At 39.8% G+C, this 7,964-nt stretch overlaps 1 pseudogene; it reads left to right on the top strand.

Moving 5' to 3' along the window:
* Positions 1–1,849: 1,849 nt before the first annotated feature.
* On the top strand, positions 1,850–7,185 carry LOC114615758 (annotated as a pseudogene).
* The last annotated feature ends 779 nt before the right edge of the window (positions 7,186–7,964 follow it).

Below are 7,964 nucleotides of genomic sequence, written 5' to 3'. Positions count from 1 at the left end.
GGAAAATGAGTGGAGGGAATAGCTCGAACTCTCCCCATCTGGTGCTTCATCTGTGCCCCTACCACCAAAGACAGCTTTGCTGTGATTTGCAGGCAAGGTGCAAAGCACACTCTCCTGAGTACTGCATCTTATGGAAGGCAGGGTTATCTTTCCTGTACTTATGATCCTGTAGGCAGCTATTCTAACTGCTGGGGAGTGGAGGGCATCATCTTTGCATCCATGGCATTCTGAGAGACAAATGGTAGGATCAGCTCTCCCACCCTTGTGGCCTCAGGCTCACCCACACCCATTACCAAGGTTAGCTCCACTCTGTGGCCTGGTCAAGACAAAGGGTCTGTTCACCAAAGTGCTGTCACTAGTGACAGATAGAGCCAGCTCTCTAGAGAATCACAGTCAGTGAGTGGCAGGACAAGTTCTGTACAATCCATGAACATCCATGCTGTAAATACCCTAGGGATATCCTCATAATCTCTAGTGATAATATGAACCTCAGATTCCTGGTTAGGTGTCTGCAAGGGCTGGGCACTCACCACAAGCTAGTCCCCTCCATCTTCAAGCCTCCAGTTCTATCTCTGTTCATAATGCTCAAGCTACTCTACTCCCATCTGACCACCACATGCTTGTACATTGTGGTAGCTTCCAACAAAGGCTGACCATGCAGGTGGCAGATACATGGGTTACAATCTTTGCCCATGCTGCATGTGCCAAGCCACAGAGGGCAGGTCTGTGAAAGGCATCATCATCCACAGGTCTGTCTTCTTTCTCTACCAATGCACTGCCTGGTTTTGGTTTGTAGGGTTGGGTTGGGTTGGGTTGAGTTGGGTAGGGTTGGGTTGGGTTGGGTTGGGTTGGGTTGGGTTGGGTTGGGTTGGGTTGAGTTGCGTTGGGTTGGGCTGGGCTGGATTGGGTTGCATTGGGTTGCATTGGGTTGCATTGGGTTGGGTTTGTATGTGTTCTTGCATAAAAGAGCTTTGGCTCCAAGCCAGGCATCAAGCTAGGAAGAACATAGGACTGCCATGTGATCTGCCTCAATTGATATAAGAACAGCTGTTGGGTGGTGGTGTGTGGGATGAAGCCTGGTAAGATCAAACTTAGGGCTTGAAGCCTCAGAAACCCAGAAGGGACTGAAGAAGCTTCATCTGCTCCTAAATCCAGGCCCCTGTCATGTAGCCACAGACCCCAGAGAGAGAATTGTGACCATCAGTCACATAGGAGCAACACACACAAGTCCTTACTCATGTAGATGAGGCATCTCAGGCTAATCCAATAGGAAGCACCTGCTGTCAGACCCAACCCACCCCAAAATTATGTACAAGATCCTATCCAAAATAAGTAAAGGTGTGTGTGTCAGAATTACTCCATTATCTGAGAGCATCTCTCACAAGAGATCTAACACTGCCTGGGAAAAGAATGCCCTCCTGAAGCTTTCACCACCAGAAGCTCCCTTGCATTATGCTCCCTTACTAGCCATCCTTCCACCGACTCAGCTAGGCTCAGCTTGATTTAGTACAGCCAGTGCAGCATCTCAAACAACAGTGCCTGCTCGGGAAGCAGTACCAGAGCAGCAGTGGCTGCTGTGGTGGTTGCAGCTGCAGCAGTAGCTGAGGCAGTGGAGGCACTTTCCCCCTCCTTTTTTGTGCCTTTTCCCCTTCACTTGAACCCTCCCACCAGGCTGGGCCAGAGATCTCTGAGGATAACCTCAGTTATGCAAACTAACAAACAATATCACCAACAAGGCATTACATTGCCCATTGCCAGGCAGAAAAATTTTGCTTTTAATTTTATCGTAGGATATTTAATTTTATAGCTATCACTTAGAAGCCTGTTTACTTTCAAAGACAGACGGAAAATGGAGGATCCAGATTGTAAGGGATCTTGCAAGGAACGGGGAGAAGAGGAAAGGGAACCCATAATTAGGATACTTTGTATAAAAACAAAGCTGTATTTTCAATAAAAGTAAGATAATATTAACCAAAATGTGTATAAAACCTCTACGTCATTATATTATAAAATAAAAATGGATATTTAGACAACCACAACAGTAGCAAAAATTAGAGACCTGGATCTCTAAGATATAGGATTTCTAAAATTTCTCATCATTCAGAGACTTATCAAAAAGATATTCATCTTGAACAAGTTGTCTTCATTCCAGAGATCTAGAGGAAGATCAACATATATAAATGCAAATAATCTTACATATTAATTCAAGATAGAATTTACATTTATCTTTGACAAAACCCAACATTGTTTTTTAATAAAGTAGTAGCTGTGATGCTAAATCAATAAAGGCTATGTATATTATGCTTATAGTCATCACCATGCTAAATAGATAAATACCTAAAGAAGTCTCTCAAACATCAGGAAAAAGATGAGAGAAATGCTGTCTCCTCTCCTTTTCAATATAATGTTGAAGTTTTAGATAGAGCAGTAAGACAAGAGGAGAAAATAAAATGAAATTAAAGAAGTCCTTTTAGTAGCCAATATAATTATATAAAAAACAGACTCAAACAATTGTACATAATTTCCTGATAACCTCAGTTCATCCAGCCTTTCAGACGGTTCCAATCAGGACATCAGTTAAGCCCTGAACTTTCTAAGTATACAGAAACTGGATAACAAATGTGAAAGCTAACTTTCTTAAGTCTAACCAACTTTTCCAATTTTTATACCCCTCCTTATACCTTAAAAACATTCATCACCTCAACTCAGCAGGAAGAAACTATAGAGTGTCATGACCATGATTCCTTGGGTTTGGGTAAATTACAGATATGTTACCATTTTGAGGGATAATTCAGAAATGGTTATAATTTTGGACATGGAGGAAAGTAAAATAGCTCACTTATACATGGGAATTTTAATCTTTCCATTCCTCTTCTGTATCCTTTTTCTTAGGTAAAGGAAAGGGGGTGATAAGAAAAAAGAGGAATAGAGTAATATTTTATGAAACTATGTATATGGGTGGAGAGGGGGTTACTAAATTTACTCTTAAACAAAACATTTTATAGCCATAATCTTACATTGGTAGAAATCTTTACATTTTGATGTAAAATTGAAGTTACATTTTCTTACATGGGTACAGAATTTATATATTGATATAGGTTTAAGGTTTTAAGGTTTTCATTAGCATAAATCTTTGTATATTGATACAAAGATTAAAATTAATTTTGCTACTCTTAAATAGGAATTGTGCCTATACAACATATTTAAGAATGCAAAGCTTAGACCTTACAGTTCAAATAGCTGCTATTGCAAAATGTTTAGGATGATTAAGTAATGCAAGATAAAGATCAGGTAGTAAACTCATGGTAATATTAGACTCTGTTTTAATTACAATAAAGTGTTTTCAGTATTATTCAAATAATATCTAAGAGAAGTCAAGGCTTTACAGTTCAGATAGATGATAGATAGATAGACAGACAGACAGACAGACAGACAGATGATAGATAGTCTTCAAAATCATCATGGATCCATAGAATATGGCATTTAGAATCATTTCATTATTAATAGATCTTTTGACTAGGAGACACATCTACTCCGGACAGTACCCTCATCCTACTTTAAGGAAGATATTAAGCATCATTATCTCCACATCGAGTTGCTTCAATTGTGGTAAGCTAGTCACTGGGTAAGAAATGCCCTAACTTCATTTACAGACAAAATGCTCCCCAAAAATGGACAAATGGATGTCTGCTACGCTCTGCCATGACAGGGTAAGCTAGTGCTTCATAATTCCTGCTTCACCTAAGATCTGTCAGATGATTCTGGGCCAGAAAGCTGAAGATAGAAGCTCCAGTATTATAAAGAATGTCAGGGATTGCCCAGGCAGCCAGCCAGCTGTATCTACAAATTGTATACGTTTCGGAAACTATGTCTTTGTGCTTCTATATATTAAGGTAATACTTAATTTCTTCTCAGATCTCTCACGGATTTGAAGACTAGTTATAGTCTCATAATTGAACTTAAGTTGTTTAGCATTAAAGGATATGTTTTAGATTTGAAACAATGGATTTCAGATGGAAAGAATGGATTTCAGATGGTATTGTAGTTAAGAGCAAATGTAATTGAGGGACAGAATTGTAAACTCTTTAAGTTAGGATAGATAATAGAATAGCCTTGGCCTAAGGCTTCTTTTCCTGTTGATTAGCTCTTTCTTCATGATTTTGTCTATCTCTTCGGGCTGGGAGAATATATGACTTAAGGTCCAGAATCATTGGTCACTAGGACACAGAATAATGAATGTAGATGAACATCTGAAATTCTTTGCAAGCCAGGTTTCACTGTGTATGCCAGATACAACGTCACTCTAGTATCTGCATGCATTCTGACCACTTGTCCCCACAGCTTCTATAGCCTGCTAAAGATGGTTCTTAGTGGTATATGTTAGAGTTTGAAGAATTAGTTTATACAATTGGATGGCACAAAATAAAGAGAAAATTCCTTTACATATCAGTAAAGGAAGTCCAACTACAGTATGAATTACACTTAGCCATATGTGTTGTGTGAGATTTACTGTGTAAAGCTTCTACAGGTAAAGAGGAGGAAGTATTTTCTATCATTCTTTCTACTCAGTTAACTCAGTTCTTCATTCGTGGGTGTCTTTAAAATGTAAATGTGTTGATAGAATTTAACCATCTCACCTGATATTACAGAATTCTGCCAACATGATTATAGTCTAAGAAAATATGACTTATTAATTCACATCTCTCTGTCATTCTTCATCAACCCTTGGTCTGGCTTCTCTATGGCATTAGAAGTTGTAAGAAGTGGGGATGTGTCTGACACAGAGAGTATAGAGTAATCCATCTTTCTACCCAGTATTTCCTGGTTATAGATGACATATTAGAAAATTAAGGGTAAAAAAAAATGTATTAAAGAACTTACAGGAAGCTGTGATGCAGAGTCTAGTACACAATTAAGGCATGTATGAGGAGACAGCCAGCATGACAGGAGTTAGTTGATGGGCTTTTATCACAAATCTCAATAAAGATGTAGTGGGGATAAGTTATACTTTAATTAGTGTTTATTGATACTGTTCATTTTACTGAAGTGTCAGAGAGAAGAAAAACAAAGGGAAATAGCTACTTTTTGTTTCATCCCAACTCAGTGGGAAGACATTAGACCTCAGCACTTGGTTGTTAAGGTGCAAGTTCACATATTCATCTCCAATCTCCATTTGATGTTTTTGTGTTTTCATCTACCTCCTCTCGATTTTTGCTTAGATCATACTATACAAAAATCAAGATCACTAAGCTGTAGACTCTACTATCAATAAACTACTTGTTTCCATACTTGCGCTGAGACTTCCATGTTTTCATTTATAATTTGCTTGCCAGATTCTGTAGCATTTGGGAGGTTTATAGGAACAGTACCAAAGGAAAGACCTGTGTCTAACATATGAAGAATCAGCCTACATGGTCAATGGTTCTGTGATGTGTATATTCAGAGAAGCCTTTGGTTCTCTAGTGGGAAGTGATTATTTGCTCTAATGAGGAAGAAGACTCCACTGAGGTTGGAGCCATCATCTTGTTGATGAAGACACATTAGGCGTCTGATGTACCTGATTCCTGCCAAGAGAATGATCTTTTTGTGTTCTGTTCTCATCTGTTGGCATTGTCTTCATGGTTTCAACTAAATGTTGTTAGAGTGCTGCCCATGAGGATGTCACTTTACATTGTTCTTGCCATAATATAAAGAAGTCAAAAAATAACTCCACAGATAACTAGTCTTTTAAATTTCTTCAATTTTTTCTTTTCTCTCTAAGCAAGATGGCTGGGAGGTGAAGTTGGAATGACTCTCAGGCAGCCACATCTTTCCCGACACGATTTTGCCACATTGGATGTTACCAAGTTGACACCACTTTCACATGAAGTTATCAGCAGACAAGCTACAATTAATGTTGGTACAATTGGTCATGTAGCTCATGGGAAGTCAACTGTGTTGAAAGCTATTTCTGGAGTTCACATTGTCAAATTCAAAAATGAGCTAGAAAGAAACATTACCATCAAGATTGGATATGCTAATGCTAAGATTTATGAACTTGATAACCCAAGTTGTCCTAGACCAGAATGTTATAGATCATGTGGGAGTACTACACCAGATGAGTTTCCTACAGACATTCCAGGGACCAAAGGGAACATCAAATTAGTCAGGCTAATTGTCAGGCTGTTGACTGTCCTGGCCATGATACTTTGATGGCTATGATGCTGAATGGTGCAGCAGTGATGGACACAGCTCTTCTGTTGATATCTGCTAACGAACCATGCCCTCAGCCCGAGACTTCTGAACACCTGGCTGCCATAGAAATCATGAAACTCAAGCATATTTTGATCTTACAGAATAAAATTGATCTAGTAAAAGAAAGTCAGACTAAGGAGCAATATGAGCAAATTCTCGCATTTGTGCAAGGAACAGTAGCAGAAGGGTTGCCAATTATTCCAATTTCTGCTCAGCTGAAGTACAATATTGAAGTTGTCTGTGAGTGCATAGTGAAGAAAATACCAGTGCCCCCAAGAGACTTCACTTCAGAGCCCCATCTCATTGTTATCAGGTCATTTGATGTCAATAAACCTGGCTGTGAAGTAGATGACTTAAGGGAGGTATATCTGGTGGTAGTATTCTAAAAGGACTTTTGACTTTAGGGCAGGAGATAGAAGTCAGACCTGGTATTGTCTCCAAAGACAGTGAAGGAAAACTCATGTGTAAACCAATCTTTTCCAAAATTTTGTCAGTTTTTGCTGAACATAATGATCTTCAGTATGCAGCCCCAGGTGGTCTCATTGGAGTTAGAACAAAGATCGACCCCACTTTGTGCAGAGCTGACAGAATGGTGGGAAAAGTACTTGGTGCCACTGGAGCTTTACCTGAAATATTCACAGAACTGGAAATTTCCTATTTCCTGCTTAGATGTCTTCTGAGTGTACTTACTGAAGGATATAAAGCAGCAAAGGTCCAAAAGCTGTCTAAGAATGAAGTGCTTATGGTCAACATAGGATCCCTGTCAACAGGAGAAAGAGATAGTGCTGTTAAGGCTGACTTGGGCAAGATTGTTTTGACCAATCCTGTGTGCACAGAAGTAGGAGAAAAAAAACTGTCCTTGGCAGAAAAGTTGAGAAACACTGTCGTTTAATTGGTTAGGGTCAGATAAGAAGAGGAGTGACCATTAAGCCGACCGTAGATGATGACTGAAGACTTCAAGTTAAACAATGCTTTGGGATGGAGTTGGAATTTCTTTTAATACCCTAGGGCTATATTTTCAAAGCAATACTAGAAAGAATTAATTTCATAGCTCATTACCTTACTAATAGCTATAAGTTTATTCTTATATTTTGGCAATGAAAATGTAACCACTACTTTTTTTTTGATTCCTTGTTTTACATCATGTAGCCCAATCCCACTCATCCCCTCATATCGGACCTTTGCTCTTACAATCTCCCACAAAATAAATAACATACAAACAACAACAAGACAAAGAATAGAAAACATGTCATCGTGGAAGCTGTAGCTTCTATGACAACACCAATGTTGGATCCTCATTAGGACTCCCTCCAGTTACCCTGTTGCTGTGCTGTCATGGAGATCTTGCAGCTTTAGAATAGCACGGCTGGCCATTTCATGATTCCAACCATTAGAAGATGATAGAGATTTTAGGGTAGGTCAATTCAGAGCCCTGGATCTGGGCAGGGGTAGTAGGTGAGTTGGTCAGCTGGGCCAGCTCTCCCAGTATGCCTTTACCATCAAGGCCAGCTTCACTGTGTGCCCAGGTGAGGTGCACGGACTGCTCATGCCCTTAAGGCCAGCTCTCCCTGCAGAAGGTGGTAATGAGAGAGGGAATCCCATCCACACCACCTCCTAACAGACAAGTGGAAGGGCCAGCTGTCCAGAGAGCTGTATCCAATGAGGGGTGTGGCCAGGTCTGTCCAGCCTAGACATCCCATTGTTCTCTGGTGGTACTAATGAACCATGGA

The sequence above is a fragment of the Grammomys surdaster genome, unplaced genomic scaffold (assembly GCF_004785775.1).
Source record: "Grammomys surdaster isolate TR1022 unplaced genomic scaffold, NIH_TR_1.0 140285, whole genome shotgun sequence".
Lineage (NCBI taxonomy): Eukaryota > Metazoa > Chordata > Mammalia > Rodentia > Muridae > Grammomys > Grammomys surdaster.
The sequence above is the reverse complement of the archived record's forward strand: the minus strand, read 5'-3'. Positions and strand labels throughout refer to the sequence as shown.